The 15,369-nt window shown below is 35.0% G+C and overlaps 1 protein-coding gene across 1 annotated transcript in view; it reads left to right on the top strand.

Moving 5' to 3' along the window:
* The window catches only part of TUSC3 (tumor suppressor candidate 3), a 109,167-nt gene that overhangs the window by 69,593 nt on the left and 24,205 nt on the right, over positions 1 to 15,369 (top strand). The gene's annotated exons all lie outside the window — the stretch shown is intronic.

Here is a 15,369-nt window from a genome sequence, read left to right as displayed (position 1 = left end):
AAGACCGAATGTCTGTAGGCGCTTCAGAATCTTTACTTAAATGCTTTGCTTTCCTAAGTTAAGGGCTTTGTAAGACTGTACATTGGATACGAAAATATATTGTCTACTTAGGTTGAAGATCCTCTCTCTTCAATCTTGTAATTTTTTATTGAGAGTAAAAATGCCTCTTTAAATGAATTTTTAGAAAATGAGTATACCAAAGGGTAAACTTCCTTATTCCAAATTTGTAGAGTAATTTTAGTGCTGAGAAGAGATATGGTGGGGAATCGGGAGGGTGTCTGTATGTAATTAATAGTTAAGTCAAAATCTCAATAAATTCAATGAATATTTCAGTTTAACATCTTGACTTACTTTACTTAGCTTTTGTAGTGACAAGTTTGAAGTGATTTTGTTTACTTATCAAATTTAATTTCTCAACTGAGAAACTATAAAACAATTTAAAAGCTATTTATGCGTGATAATAATTTAAAAATGTGTCGCATCCTTTGTATGTAAAAAACTTTCCTGTGTAGATTATCTGTAATTTTTGGAAGTATTACAGTGGTTGAATCCTGGCCCCTTTGTCATTTATTCATTTTAGTGTATTATGAGGATAATTTGCTTTTTTAACATGCTATCCATACAATTTTTCTGTATTTAACAGGTCACACCATAAAAATATGTTTTTATCCTGTTTCCCCTGACTTTCAAGCACAATTTTCAGTCCTTTAATATTTTTATAATTCTCTAGAACTCTTCGGAAATTTGAGTGAAAATACATGTTCAAGTTGCTACCTAGATCCTAGACATAATCAGTTTTAAAAGCTTAATCTTTTAATATAACTAGAAAACTTTTTGTATCTATAGGTATATTTCCTAATCGTAGTGCTGCTTCTTTTAATTTTAAAGGTCAGTTCTATTATTCCTGAAGGTTTTTTTTTAATATGTCAAGTTAAAAAAAACCTGACTAGAATACTTTCTGTCACACAGTAGTTGCATTTTAATATCTACCCAAATAGAGTGCATTTCCAAAGAAAGAGTTTCCCAGAAAAGGCTTGCTAGATGGTATTAAAAATACCAGTTTCAAGGGAGACAAAAGAATGACCTTCAAACTTTTTCTGACTTTGTCTCTTATCAGTCATGCAAGTGTCAGAGTCATAATGTGAATACTTTGAATTGTCAGTAGAGGGAAGCTTCCTCTTTGAGGTTATATTTGCTGGAACAGAAGAGATAACACTATTATCAGTGCTTTTGTAGTGTAGCCAATTTCTCATTGCATGTACTGAAATTCACTTTTTAATACAGTTTTGATATTAATGTAATGATAAATATGTCAGACTGTTAAAATAAATTCTGAATGTTTCTGTCAGTCCTGCTACAGTATTAAATAACACTCTGGTGTCTTTCAGAGATTTTTATGAGCATTTTGGGGGGAAAAAAAGTCATTTTCAAACACATTTCTAACCTCCTCTCTAGTAAATTGACATTAAATATGGTTTTTTTTCTGGGGTGTGTTGAATTACCAAAGAGTTAGAACTTCAAAGTTTATCTCTGGAATGTGAAATACAGAATATAAACTAGCACACAGTGTAATATACAAATACCATTACATGCTATTTGGGATCACCATCGAAGGAATTTTAGGGGTTTTTTTAATTATGCATTCAAGCCCTGTCTTTGACAATTTGTTTGAGCAGCTCTTCATGAGCAGCTTGTTAGTTTCATTTCTTAAATATTGTTATTTTGTTTCTATAGGCTACCTAATGCACGAAATAGCAGTGCATTCAAAAGTATTGTGCAAATTTTGCATGGTAATAAAATTCTGCTAAACTTTCACACGGCCCACTTCAATATTGTTAGAATTTACACTGATATCAGGGGCTTAACCACTACTGGTAGACTGTAGAGAGCTTTGAAGACTATCTTTTCATTTCTATTGACTTACTGGTCATTGTTAGCAATAGTTCTCTTATTATTTGAGATAATTTCTACAAGAATTATGTGTTATCTCAACTAAAAGATATAGGTAGTCTTATGAATAATTACTGCATTTAGATATTCTAAAGTAATATTTGTATTTTACTTATTTGAAATTCTGATCTTCTAATATATAGGTTAGCAAATAAAGATTCACAGAACTTAAGGTTTCACCAGCAATCACAAATATTTCAAGTGTATGAAAATAACTCTTAAATCCAAAAAGTCATTGTTAGACAACAAAAAAATAATCAAATATGTTAAGTGCTTGCAGAATTCTGTGTAGGCAGAATTGTGGCTCTGCTGAAAGCTAGACCTTGTTAGTATAACACAAAATTGACCATATTTTGTAATGGTTGGAACTTTTACTACTGAAGATAGTTCTTTTGGTGTGTTAACAGTATCCCAAATCATATAAAATTGCCTGTTTTCCCTGTTAGCATCACTCAAGAGGCTGATAACAAACATGTAGGTTTTGACAGGAAGATTCCTACTTAATTTGGACAATGGCCTTTAGATCAATTTTGGATGTTGTGCTAAGAACGCTGTAAGTTGTAAACTTCTGTCAGAGTATTACTGATTTTACCAAGGTCCATGGTTGATAATACATATTTTATAGTGTATGAAAGGTTGGACTACAGTGTTCATCATACAGAATGAGGCTAAATTTGGGGTTATTTTTGCTTTGCTGTTTGTAGTTACCTTATCTCTTCCCCTGCCAATCTAGCCGCCTTCAGGAAAGCAAAAATGGCTGAAGCAGTGGTTAAGTGCATTCTTCCTCAATTTTCCTGTTTCTGATGGAGTAATTAAGTGCACTAAAAAAGATAAAAATATTTAATGTTGAAATCCTATACCTAAACTGGTATTATTTTCAAATATATAAATTCATATTTCTCTTCATACCTTAACAGATTGAATCTTAGTAGATTTTGTTGTTCTAGAAGGTTCCAAAATGTAAAAAGAAAGTAAAGACAATTGAAAGAAATGAAAATACAGACGAGATGAAAAATACTTCATTTATTATCCAAATTTTCTTTTAATTATTTAGTTCATATAATGATAAAGAACAGTATTCTTTGAGGAAGCTTCTGAAGCCTGTAATCTACCAGAGTAATTCAGATAGTAGTGGTTCAGTTACACTTTTCTGCTTTAGAAGGTAGTTGTTTTGGGATTTTTTTAATGTGTATGCAAAACGCTGTCTTCAAATTTCCAGGTACATAAGGAACTAAAAAAAATTTTTTCAAAATGCTCTGACAGTAGCACAGGCTTACTGGTAATGTTTTGCTTATGTTATCACAGACTAACTTTTAAAAATAAAGGTATTGTATCTTTAAGATAGCTAAGCAATTATCCATATTTGAAGCTGCTCTCAGCTTTTTGCTAGCCAGCTTACCTGTTTCAAAGGTCATCCTAAATCATTTATACAGTGTATATACTAATTCAGGTTCTTTGGAGTTAGCAAGGTGTAAAGGGAAAGGAAGAAGAGATGTGGACTGGTAGGGAGCAATACACAGTCATGCTAATACATGCAGGTGCAAAGCATGCCAGCTGTTCAGAGTAACTTCTGAGGGACTATAGATCACTACAGATACTTATAAAAGATGTTCACTAATAAGGGGCTCTTAAACTACTTAAGGAAGGACATAAAGATGTACTTTCTAGTGCTGAAAATAGCTTATATTTTGGAGTACTTTATCAAGGCAGATGCCACATTCCATATCACTTGAAGGAGTTTTAGGACATGTAAAAGATAATTAGATGGAATTGGCAGAAACTTGCTTCCTACTAGCAGGAGTTGAGAGGTAGTAGTAGTAGTAGTAGTTGAGAGTGGTAGTAGTACTTAGAGGACTGTGACTGTTTTCCTCCTGATGTGTGTTCAGACCTTCCTTTCACAATCTTTGAGACAGGTGAGCACATACATTACATACAGAAGCTTCTAACCATCACTGTTCCTTCTTGAGGTAGACACTGCTGTAAAAGTTGGAGCTCCATCTGTTAGTTGCATTTTGGAGTAAGCAAGTTATATTCACTAATGTTTAAAAAAAAAAAGTATTCTCATAACAAGCAGAGAAAAAACTCACCTGAGAAACTTCAACTGCTAAATGTGCAACACCAGATTGAATGTGGAACATTAGGAGGATGTCATTAAACTTTTCTTACGTGTTTTTCTTGTTCAATCACTCAATGTAAGTCTTATTTTGGTTCACTAAATAATTAATCTCCAGGTCAGTTTAGAAGGAACTTGGGAAAGAGGCATTTCTAACCACCAAAAACGTGTCTGACAGTTTACCTGCTGAATCTCTTGCCCAAGGTTATTTGCAGAGCCTGTTCGTCTATATTGAAAGCTTGATTTTTCTTGTGATAGCCAGTTCAGCCTTCTGCAGCTAAATGTTATGGAGAAATAAATGTTTATTGAAATTCTTTAATATAGAGTAAATGGTTTTACTTTATCGTTTGTTCTGTGCAATTAAGTGGCTTACTCAATATTATATATCTTTCTAAATATTAATGTTCTGAAATTCTATCAGCAATAAACCATCAGAATGAAATATTGGCTCGTTGAAATCAATAGCAAAGTGCTTATTGACTTCTTTTGAATCTTTATTTCATCCAAGTTATTTCAGGTACAAAGAAACTTCTTTGCTCTTCTACAAATATGTGGGACTGGGAATCTGCTTAGGTCAAAGTCACCTTGAGCTGTTTTAACTAGAGCTTCACACCTTATATAAAGTAAAGTGGTGTGTGTTGAAACCTTTTTTTTTATTTTTGACATCAGTTTTTTGCCTTTTTCTAGTTAATTACTATGCTGTTCTTATAACTGAACCATCTTAAATGTTTTGTTTTTCAACAACTTTGCCCAAATTAATAGTACTTACTTGCAAGCCATGATCTACTGAAGCCAAGAAAATTATTCTCTTACTGCAGAGAACGAGAATAGTTTATCATGAGGTATTGTTTTTGCTCTCAAAATTCTGCTTTGCATTTCAGTCTTTGTTAATGAAATTAATTATATAATCTTTGCCTTTGGCCTAAAAACTTATTTGTCCAGAGTCACCTGTTTATTTATTTCAAAACAATTATTTTGTTGAAAAGTAGAACTTTGTTATTTTATTATTTGAGGCACAATAATTGAACATTAAATAACTGATTCTGATATTTGTAGAATATGACTAAGCTTATTTTCTCCTTTCTGAGCTGGAAGCAAACTGCAATTTCACAATGATGTACTTGTAGTACTCTTAACTTCCTTGCAAACTCTAGTCCAAGTATCAAAGTCGCACAGGAACAAGCCCTTAAAATATCGTGAGATTTTTTTATTTCACATCAAATAATTCCTAGTTTTCTTTGTCCCAAATACATGGACATACACTGTTCCATTTTTTTTTTCTCCTCTTCTAGGTATTAATATATTAATGTTGCTTCTTTAGTAAAGCTAGCATTTAAAAAAACTTCAATATAAGCTTGAATGTAATGATAAATCAGAATGTGTATAAAACTTGTGTTGCTTTTTGCAATCCTGAAACTTTTCAGTGCTTTACTCTTTGGGTGTTTTTCTTGGCGACAGCAGATGGAAGAAGCTTGAAATACAGCTTGTCTTGCTGACAGCAGTATTTGATTTGTATTCATTTTAGGCTGGAGTACTTGCTAAGGATAATACAGCAAATAGGTCTGAGGTTTTGTGTCATAACATAAAATTTTTAGTTACTGGTGTTTATGTTATATCCAGTGATTGCCTGACATCATAAAAAAAACTTTATGAAAGACATCTTCACAAATGTGATAGTTGCTGAAGTACAAGATTCTTAATGGCATGCACTTCCTTTGAAAAAAATGTTCTCACTCTTTATTCTAATAATTAGGAATCATCTCCTAGTGCATTAAGCAATGCCTTTAAATAAGTGACTTTTATACCTGCCTTCATAAAGCATAGATTCAAAGAGTTTGTTATTGTGAAATAAATTCCTATTTGTCAGGTGTGCCTGCTCTCAAACTTTATATTCTAAACATGGAGTGATTCTTGTATTCTCAATTTGTTCTACTAAAGGCTTCATTTTACTCAGTTGCTATGTCATGTCAGCAGTACTTCTTCCAATTTGCTAACTAGACCTAATATACCATATAAAAAATTGCTCTGGGCAACACTAAACACTTTTTTTATAATAACTCAGCTGCACAATTCTGATTAGTATAGGCTTATTCTAGGATACTAATAGAAATTTTAAAATCAGCTGCAGCAAAACTTATTAGGAATTTGGTTTTGACCCTTTTTTTAGGTATTCAGTTCTATTTTGATTTTTCTTACAATCATGCTAAGCCTGTATTTTTCCTTAGTTCTTTTCTCCAAGTGACTGCTTCTTTGTGATCTTAAGTGTTAATTAGCAAAACCAAAGAGCAAATGAGAGAGATTGTACTGGGATGAAGATAACAAGCTGTTAACATCCAATTATTGAGAGATGCCTCTACAAGAATTAGGGTGCAAAAGATATCATATGCCAAAGTCAATAGTAGGGATTTTGTTTACCAGTAAAATGGGAGGTAGAGAGATTAGAAAGAAATTGAAAAGAGAGCAGAGCAAGCGAGAGAGGCCAGGAATTGGAGTTAACTCCTTTAAGGCAATCCAAAAGGGGAAGATTGACAAGGAGTTCTACCTAGTTAGGAATTCTGTAATTCGATACATTACTGGTAATAGTGTACCTTCAACAAGACTGCTTGTGCTTATGAAGTTTTCATACAAAATGTTCCTGTATAAAATGTTTTCGTGGAAACACATCTTTACATTTACTCTATTCTTCAGGACATAGAGTACAACTCCGTGTAATTTAATCCTGACACAAAACAGAAATTGTGGCTTTATTATTGGTGGGGTCATAAAGGAAATTATTATCCTTTTTAAGTTTAGCTGTATTATCCCAGCTTGCTATTTCTTTCTTTTGAATTTCCTCCTTCTGGTCTAGGAAGGTGTACTCAACCATTTTGTATGTAACATTTTCTTTTGTTTTGTCAAGATTATTTAGTTCACTTGTTAATATCTCTGGAAAATTTAATCAAACCATGATAAATCTAAAACTTTCCGAGAAAGACCTGGGAAGCCTAATACATTTTCCTTGATTCCAAATATGAATTCTTGTACCAATCCCAAGGCTAAATTTGGTTGAGGCAAAACTATACATCCATAAGATAAATGTAAAAGCTTTTCCTCACACCATTTTTTTAAGTAAAAAGACAACGTTAGCAAAAATCAAACTAATAATAGATAAAATGTGCAGTCTTGCTAATATTTTTTTGTGCAGATAAAATGTGCAGTCCTGCTAATTTTTTTTCCATACAAGGCACTCGTGATGAAAACACAGATCACAATCACATTAATAAACTGAAAATACAGGCAGTTATAGTGGCAACTGAAAGTTTCATCCATTCATCACAGCTCAGTTTAATCTCTTAGCAGGTTCCTATAAAAAGAAAAATGACAATTGGTCTACTATAGACCTTTTATTAAAAAAAGGAACAGTCCATTGATTATGATAAGGTTCTTGTGCTTACCATAAAAGTAACTAAAAAGTTACTTTTTAAAAGGGCCTAAATAAAAGTGCTTTTCATATCATCTTGGCTGTTTTCTGTGAGCTTTCTCATGTAAATTGCGAGAATTGGCAGTTCCCCCACTTCCAACTGGTTCCTTTGATCTTCAGTGAGGGTGTTCTGGCTTTATTCCTGGAATAGGAAAAAAACACAAGTCTCAGAGGGGTTTGTCCCGATAGATTATCCTTCAGTGTTTCAAGTTGTTTAACTGCCTGAACTTGATATCTCTCAAGGTGGAGTTATAACTTTTATTTCATTAAATGCTTGCTGCACTGCTGGTGGTGCATCTCCCATCTTTTTCTTGACCTGTTCCGCATCATTGGCGCTAGAATTAGGAGAATGTGAAGGCACCCCAGGTACCTGTACTATGCCTGTTAGGTTTCCTCTCTTTTGTATTGAAGCTGTTAATGGCGTCAAAGCAGCTATAACTTCATACATTCATTTTGTGCTGCAGGAAAAATACAGTACTATGATACACCAGCAGTTCTTGAATTACGGAGTGCAGGTGCCACACGGAACGAGTGCACTCCAACCGCTGCATTGCTGTTAGAGTTAAGATGAGAAGACTTGTACTGCTTGCCCAGGAGCCACAAACTAACCTCAGCAATTCCCAGATGACACTTCTTGCTCCATTTACTCCAGTGATTTTGACTCTTTGCTGTCTGTCTCGTACACCCAGCTTCTCAGCACCCCACTGCATTAATGCTGTACTCCCATATCTATTAGAAATGTTATTAATTGCTGACAAGACCCAGCTGGAATCCGAACGTATGGCTTGCATTGATAGGATTCCGTTTGCTGGATTTCAGTACCACCTGATTTATAGCCAAACTTTGATATTTCTGTAGCTGTATACAGCACTATAGTTTAGTAATATTTTGCTGACCCTGACAATCATCTGTGGTTTCAGTTGTAGTTAAGGGTTGTACTGTTACTTCCTTATCATCAGATGTCAATGTAAATGTTTTGGTCTTTATCAGAACAACAGACTCATTCACAGTATCCCAAATTCTCCATTGTTGTTGATTGGATTGTAGCTTTGAAGCAATTTGGCATCGACACCTGCTCTTGCTTTTGCTACAAAGTAAACTTCTTTTTGTTTCTGTTTTTCACAGCCCTTTGATTTCAGCGTATTTTGCAACTAGTGTCATAGTAGTCTGTCCATCTTCATTTCTGCTTGCAGCACTTCAGTGTTTAAGTGAAAATACCTTCTATGCCTCACAGCTTGAAATCCAATTGAAATAACACTTCAAAATTTCAAAAGAGAAAATATTGCAGCTCCTGACTAGGAAATTAAAAACATCTTTTGAGTCATAAATACTGTGAAAAGGTATATGGGGTTATGCTGAAGGCTTTATCCAAAATGGCTGTAATTTCTTTGTGAAAAGAAAATATTACTGCAGACCCAGGAGAACAGAAACTTTAAGATACAAATTTTTTTTTCACTAGTCTTAGATTCTAAACCATAATTTAGATAACACCAATGACATGAGCTTAGCTGAATGGCTCTTTCAGCTCTTCCATCTGTATATTTGTAAGGAAACCTTCTGTTCTGCTGTACTGTAGCTCTCTTTCCTGTTTTGCCATGGCCATTCTTTGTCAGAACATCAGTTTTGTGAAGATCATCACACTTCCACGCTGTGGAATAGATTGATATATGGCAGAATCTAGGTGCATACTTTGCCTTTCATTTTTTTTTCTTTTGAGACTAATGAGATTTATCCCAGATTGGGCTCAGCATCAGAGGGCAAAAAGAAATATTTGTGAAGTCAGAAAATAGTTGTTATTAGAAATACATTTGTATTTTTAGAGAAAGGACCAAGGAGGTCATTCTTCCCCTGTACTTGGCACTGGTGAAGCCACACCTTGAGTGCTGTGTCCAGTTCTGGCCGCTCAGTTTGGGAAGGATGTTGAGACACTGGAGCACATCCAGAGGAGGCAACGAGGCTGGTGAGAGGCTTGGAACACAAACCCTGTGAGGAACGACTGAGGGAGCTGGGGTTGTGTAGTCTGGAGAAAAGGAGACTCAGAGGTAACCTTACCACTCTCCTGAAAAGTGGAGATAAGTCTCCTTATTGCTTCCTTTAAGGTGGTTGTTGTCAGGTGGGGCTTGGTTTCTTTCTCCAGGCAGCACTGACAGAACCAGAGGACACAGTCTCAGCTGCACCAAGAGAAATATAATTTGGATCTTAGGAAAAAGTTTTTTATGGAAAGAGTGATAAAGTATTGGAATTGTCTGTCCAGGGAGGTGGTGATGTCACCATCCCTGGATGTGTTTAAAAAGACTGGATGTGGCACTCAGTGCCATGGTTTAGTTGAGCTGTTGGGGCATGGGTTGGACTTAATGATCTTGAAGGTGTTTTCCAACCTTGTGATTCTGTGAAATGCTTGTTATAAATTATCAAATCGGGGGCCAAATTTATAAGAAAATTTAGCAATGATTTATTAGATTGTCAGCAAAACAGAATTTTGATCAGAAAAAAATCCATCACAGCCAAGGCAGCGTCAGCCCCGGGATCGGCGCTGAGTGAACCTGGATCTGACCACCAAAAATGTCAGAGTCTCCCCCTTGGTTCACATCGGCTGCTTTGTGCAGCATGCTCTTATACAGTTTGTTCTGCCTGAGGCAGAAATGACCGAATGTTTCTAATCTTCCTTTGTGTCCCTTCACATGCAGAACGGGGGCCATACATGAGCAGGGGTAGACAAAAGTCCAGTTCCAGGTGTCTAGATGTTGTCAGAGCACTCCAGAGAAGTCGGCATTCATATGTAACACAGTGGCGCCCAGTACTCAGTGTAGTAGATGCAATCTTCCTGGTGCGAGGTGGGAGATCACTCTTGCATTGGGGAAGTCGGTGATCACCGCTCAGGAAGGTTCCATTCATACATTAACAAACTCAATATTATCTTAACGTTGCCCGGGAACTAATTGAATAAAAATAAAGACTCTGCTCCTGGCTGGGGAGGTGAAAAGACATAGCTTGGATTTTACAATATTTTATACATTAATAGCATGAATTATCTCTACCATATACTACATGCTGTTCATGAAAAACATCTCAATTTCTTTTGTTTCCTAATTAGAAGTATTATGGTTTGGCTTCCTTGTGTTATGCAAACAGTCCATACTCCAGAACAACTATTAACAGTTGAACTTTTATCACAGCTTTTCTTTCAATAGAATCACTGTTTTGGTTGTCCAGCTGTAATGAAATGTGCAGGAGCACATTTTGTAACATGGGAATCACTTTTCTCTGAGAACTTTTTTACCATTTTTTAAAGTTGATCAAAAAGTAGTCAAGTTGTTAAGCAAGGCATCACAATTGCAAAAAATTCTTTTTCCTTAGGCAAGTAGGCTAATCTGTGTCACTCAAACTTCCCCAGCCTACCAACATGCTGTTTCAGAGATCCTGGAAATCTTCATCCCTGTTGAAGTCTCTGACCTGGGTACTCTGTGTCATATTTCACATTTAGAGGGAAGATATTTGTTGCATTTGTTCCATCCATTTCGTAACATGGGAATTAAGGCTTTAAGGGTAGCAATGTTTTATTCCTAATTAGAGGTTTAAATTCTGGTTTTTTTCTGAAATCCACAAAGTATGATTCTTTTAAGGCCTGCTGCATCTTTTGTTCTTTTATTATTTTGTGAGTAATAAATATGGAAGAAGTCCCTCAGAATTAATTCTTGTTCAGCAGGTTATATCAAAGCCTCTATATCTGAGCAGTGTTTACAGTTTCTAGATTTGTGAGATAATCTCTACTAGTGGACTCCTTTGATAGTACACCTAGAAACCCTAAATAATGCAGTATAGGTATGAAAGCTGTCTTGGAACAACCAAAGCAGCCGAATAAACCAGGGTTTTTATGCTATTTTAAATTATACCAGCTACCCTTTCAGCCTGCTAGTCTTCAAAAGTAAGGCAGCATTTCTCCACTTTTGTTCTAGGGCTGGAAATCCAGATCACATTTTGTGCTTGGTGCCAGATGGATTTCGTGGAAGGCAGCCAGCACAGGCTGTTTCAGCCTGCCAGTCCTATGAAAACTGGTTGCTGTCTCTTGTCTCAGTTTTTGCTTTGAGCAAAGGTGAACACAGGAATGAGCTCAGGTCTGGAAAGGGTAACTCATATTCATTGAATTTAAAAATGAGGTAATCAAATAGTCTGTATGAGATTGTTGTGTGTTTGTGTATTACAAAGATGCTTAAAAAAACACCAACACTAAATATTTCTTTAAAAGGGTTGATTTCATCCATAGCTATTAAACCCAGCCATCAAAAGTAGCTGATATGATTTATGGTCTTGTTTAGTGAGTCTGAATACTTGCACTAATTGTTGCACCAAGGACACTGAAAAAATAATAAACACATCGAGTTTTATTTGAGGTCCAGTTGATTTTCTAGATATCCTACTAATTTTTAGAGTAAGGTGCTTGAGTAAATGGAATAAAATTACTGAAAGTACATAAATACAACATCTAATAATTCTCTCTGTTCCTCACTATTTTATATGTGCTGGTGTATGCACTTCAGCTGTTTTGTTGGTCCTGGTCTTGCTTGTCTCTAACTGAGGTAGGTGGCATTTCATGTAGAGACATTGCTTAGAGAAATTGCTTGCTAGGCTTATAATACATGAAATTTTCACCAGGCTGGTGAACTGTTGGCTTGTATTTGAGTTTAAAATGTTTATAAAGCTAGTAACTGTTCAAAAGCAATTGTTTATTTCAGGTGAGTTAGTGTCAAATTGAAATTTATTGTTTCTGTTTATTGTTAAATAAAATGAAGATTCCTAGAAAAGGTATTGTCTCAAATAGCTGACTGCACATTTCTTACTGTCATATGTGGTCTTCATTTTGCTAGAAATGCAAATTCATTTATTTAGTATTTCTGTTAGCAGTAAGTGAGTTTAGATTTATTTTTTGTTTAATACTACGTTAATTTTTGAAGCCATTAAGCATCATTTGGAGATGTCCCTTTTATATCTGGTTATCTACAATAATACCAATTGCCCAATTAAATACTTGGACATTTTCCTAACTATTGAATAATAATATGCGATTAGACTAGTCAGAGATTTCTTTTAGTAAATTAACTAGCTTCAAGCTTTCTTGTCTTTCTTTAGTTTTTGAGATGGGATTAATGTATTTATTTACTGGGATTCAGTGTTGTTTAAGTTCTTTAAAATAAACTCATACTCATGGTATGTCCCCAGCTGGTAGCCATTCTCACTCATGGGAATAACTTAGGCCCAAACCAGTATTATCTCATGGTTTTTCATGTCTTTTGTCCCAAGAAGAGCATTTTAGGGTTGGCTGGTACAGGAGAAATAGGTCACTGAACATGTGCTATCCCCAGCAGATAATAGTATCTTCTGTGATGGAAAGAAAGCAGGGAATTAGATTAGGCTTCTATTCTGAGATTTTCACAGACCTGACTAGGCCAATAACTTCAGAGGAAGTCCCCTGTTGGGTTTGTAAGTAAGATAAAACTGATTTGCCTGTATGAACTGAACAAATACTACTACACTGGAATTAAAGAAGCATATTGGGAGTGCATGCTTCAAGTGAAGCTATGTGAAACTGTGCTGGTTTTAGAAAGCATAATATTTAAATAAGTAGCTGCTGTAACAGAGTCAGAAAGCTTCAGCTTTTGAGCTGTATAAGATTTTTTTTCTTAATCTTGCTGAGTAGTTTAAGCTGCTTTTGAAGTGTTACATAGTTTGCTTAGAAGAAAACCTGTCTGGAGAAATGCAGGTATGGTAATGAAATCATACTGTAAAACATTTATTTATGTACCTTGATGTTTGGTTTCAAAGTGTTTGCTTTACTGGATGAATCATTTGTCTTCATAAAATGTTTAAGCTTTTTCTGCACTCAAAATGAAAAAGTCTTGAAATGATATTGTGGGACAATGTTTTAGAACTTCTGCTTTTTAAGCATTTAAATACTGCTGAAAGTCCTGCTGTTCCTGGACTTGAAAGTTATGTAAAATCTGAATTGATAGAGAATGTTGCATAGTTCTTTTTCTCTCTAAATTAAGAGAAAATAACATCTGCTTATATCTAATGCATGTTCTTGGCAAAATTGGTGGTCTTTAATTAAAATGTGCCATTCCAAAGGCTCAATCATAATTAAGTAATCCATGGCTTTCTGTAATGTTCCTTTCTCTGATGAATTTCACCCTGAATGTTAATGTAGTGAAAGAAGACAGATTAATAGTGCTTATCCTAATGGTGTGGAATTCATAACTCTCTCTTTGGGGCAGTTAACTACTCTGTTGCTTCATTGCTTTCTACATATGTTAGCTTGAACTTGGCCCGTTGTCTCCTTCAGGGCACAGTCTCCACCTAGGGATTTCTTCAACATACAATCCAAATTCAGTTCATCATTTTCAAGAGTAGTTATTAGCAAAATTGTCTGCTTTTGATCAGTTTTCAGTACAGTTTTTAATTAGGTATGTGTCATATCTCATAAACTCAGGATGAGTTATTTCTCAGTTATCCCAAGTTGTACTTTGTTAAGTAGCCTCATATTTTAGGCTGTTACTAAACCCAGCTCAGTTTAATCAGCTCCCTTCACCCTAGTATCCTTCCTGTGCATACTAATGGAAAATAAACATCGTGATGTTTGTTTTAAGAAAGCACCTGAAATCATGTTTAATTTTGGGTAGTCCAAAATTCTTCTTGCCTTAAGAATTAGCACATGACTTGCAGAGGCCTTATTTTTCCTTGCTTTGTTTCTGGTTTATTTACACTGCTTTAACAGAAAGGGAAAAAAGAGCACAGATTATACTTAAGTATATTACTGAACCATGACAACTATGACTCTTGAAGGGAAGTCACAAGCATATGCTGCATTTAGGGAAATTTAAAAAGGATATTGCATTGCTGTTATCCTTGAGTATTCTGGTGTGGGATTTTATATATATTTATGTATATATGTGTGTGTGTGTGCCATCTGCAGTTCAATAACACTAAATATTTAATGAGTTTATGAATAGTAGATAAACATTTAACACAGTTTTGTAAAAATGTGCATGCATTGAACAATTGTTTGTCACTGCCAAAGAAAATGGCCTGATTTAGGGATATGATTATTCCAGTTCCAAATTCAATTTTTTTTTTTTGAAATAAGACCTGCTATGGGAGAATGTTGGAGTTGGAAAAGGACTGGTTGTTTAAAGTGTGGGTTACTCAGGCTCTGGTTCCCCTATAAGTCCTACCACCAATGACATTTGCTGTTGTCTGTTGTGTGGCAGTGCTAATCGTGTGGCTGTCCAGTTTTCTGCTCAACCTATGGTTGCCTCTCTTCTGACAGATTTTATCTTTGCATCTTACCTGGTCCTCCCTCTTGCTGCCTTTAAAATGAAAGAGAAAATCTGAGTTTATTAATGAATTTATTTAAAACACTTGCCTAAAGCATTTGCAGCCAGGTAGACTTGACAGAGTTTCCAAATATTAAGTGGATTCAGTGTCAAAAAGCAGAAAACATAGCAAAACCAGAAATTGTACTTCTCAGTGTTTTAATGGTTTGTAGCTTGAAATAAAATTTCATGAGAATGTCATTTAGCAATCTTCTTATAGAAGGAAAGAAGTAGTATGAAAATAAAGAAATCTCACATGTGGTGAGTTCTCTTCTTTAGTTTGAGAATTGATAAAAAGGTAATCCTTCAGTAGTCCTTTAAAAATGTTTCTTTAAAGTACATTTCTATTTTAGGTAAGTATGAGTCACAGAGGGACATGAATTTCAAAACTTGATGAGTCAGTGGCCATTGCAGTGTACAGAACTGGTGTGTGGGGGGGTACATTTGCATATTTATGTATCAATACACATATAATCCAT

Source organism: Molothrus aeneus, chromosome 4 (genome assembly GCF_037042795.1).
Source record: "Molothrus aeneus isolate 106 chromosome 4, BPBGC_Maene_1.0, whole genome shotgun sequence".
Classification (NCBI taxonomy): domain Eukaryota; kingdom Metazoa; phylum Chordata; class Aves; order Passeriformes; family Icteridae; genus Molothrus; species Molothrus aeneus.
Note: the sequence above shows the minus strand (reverse complement) of the source record. Positions and strands in the feature narration are given on the sequence as shown.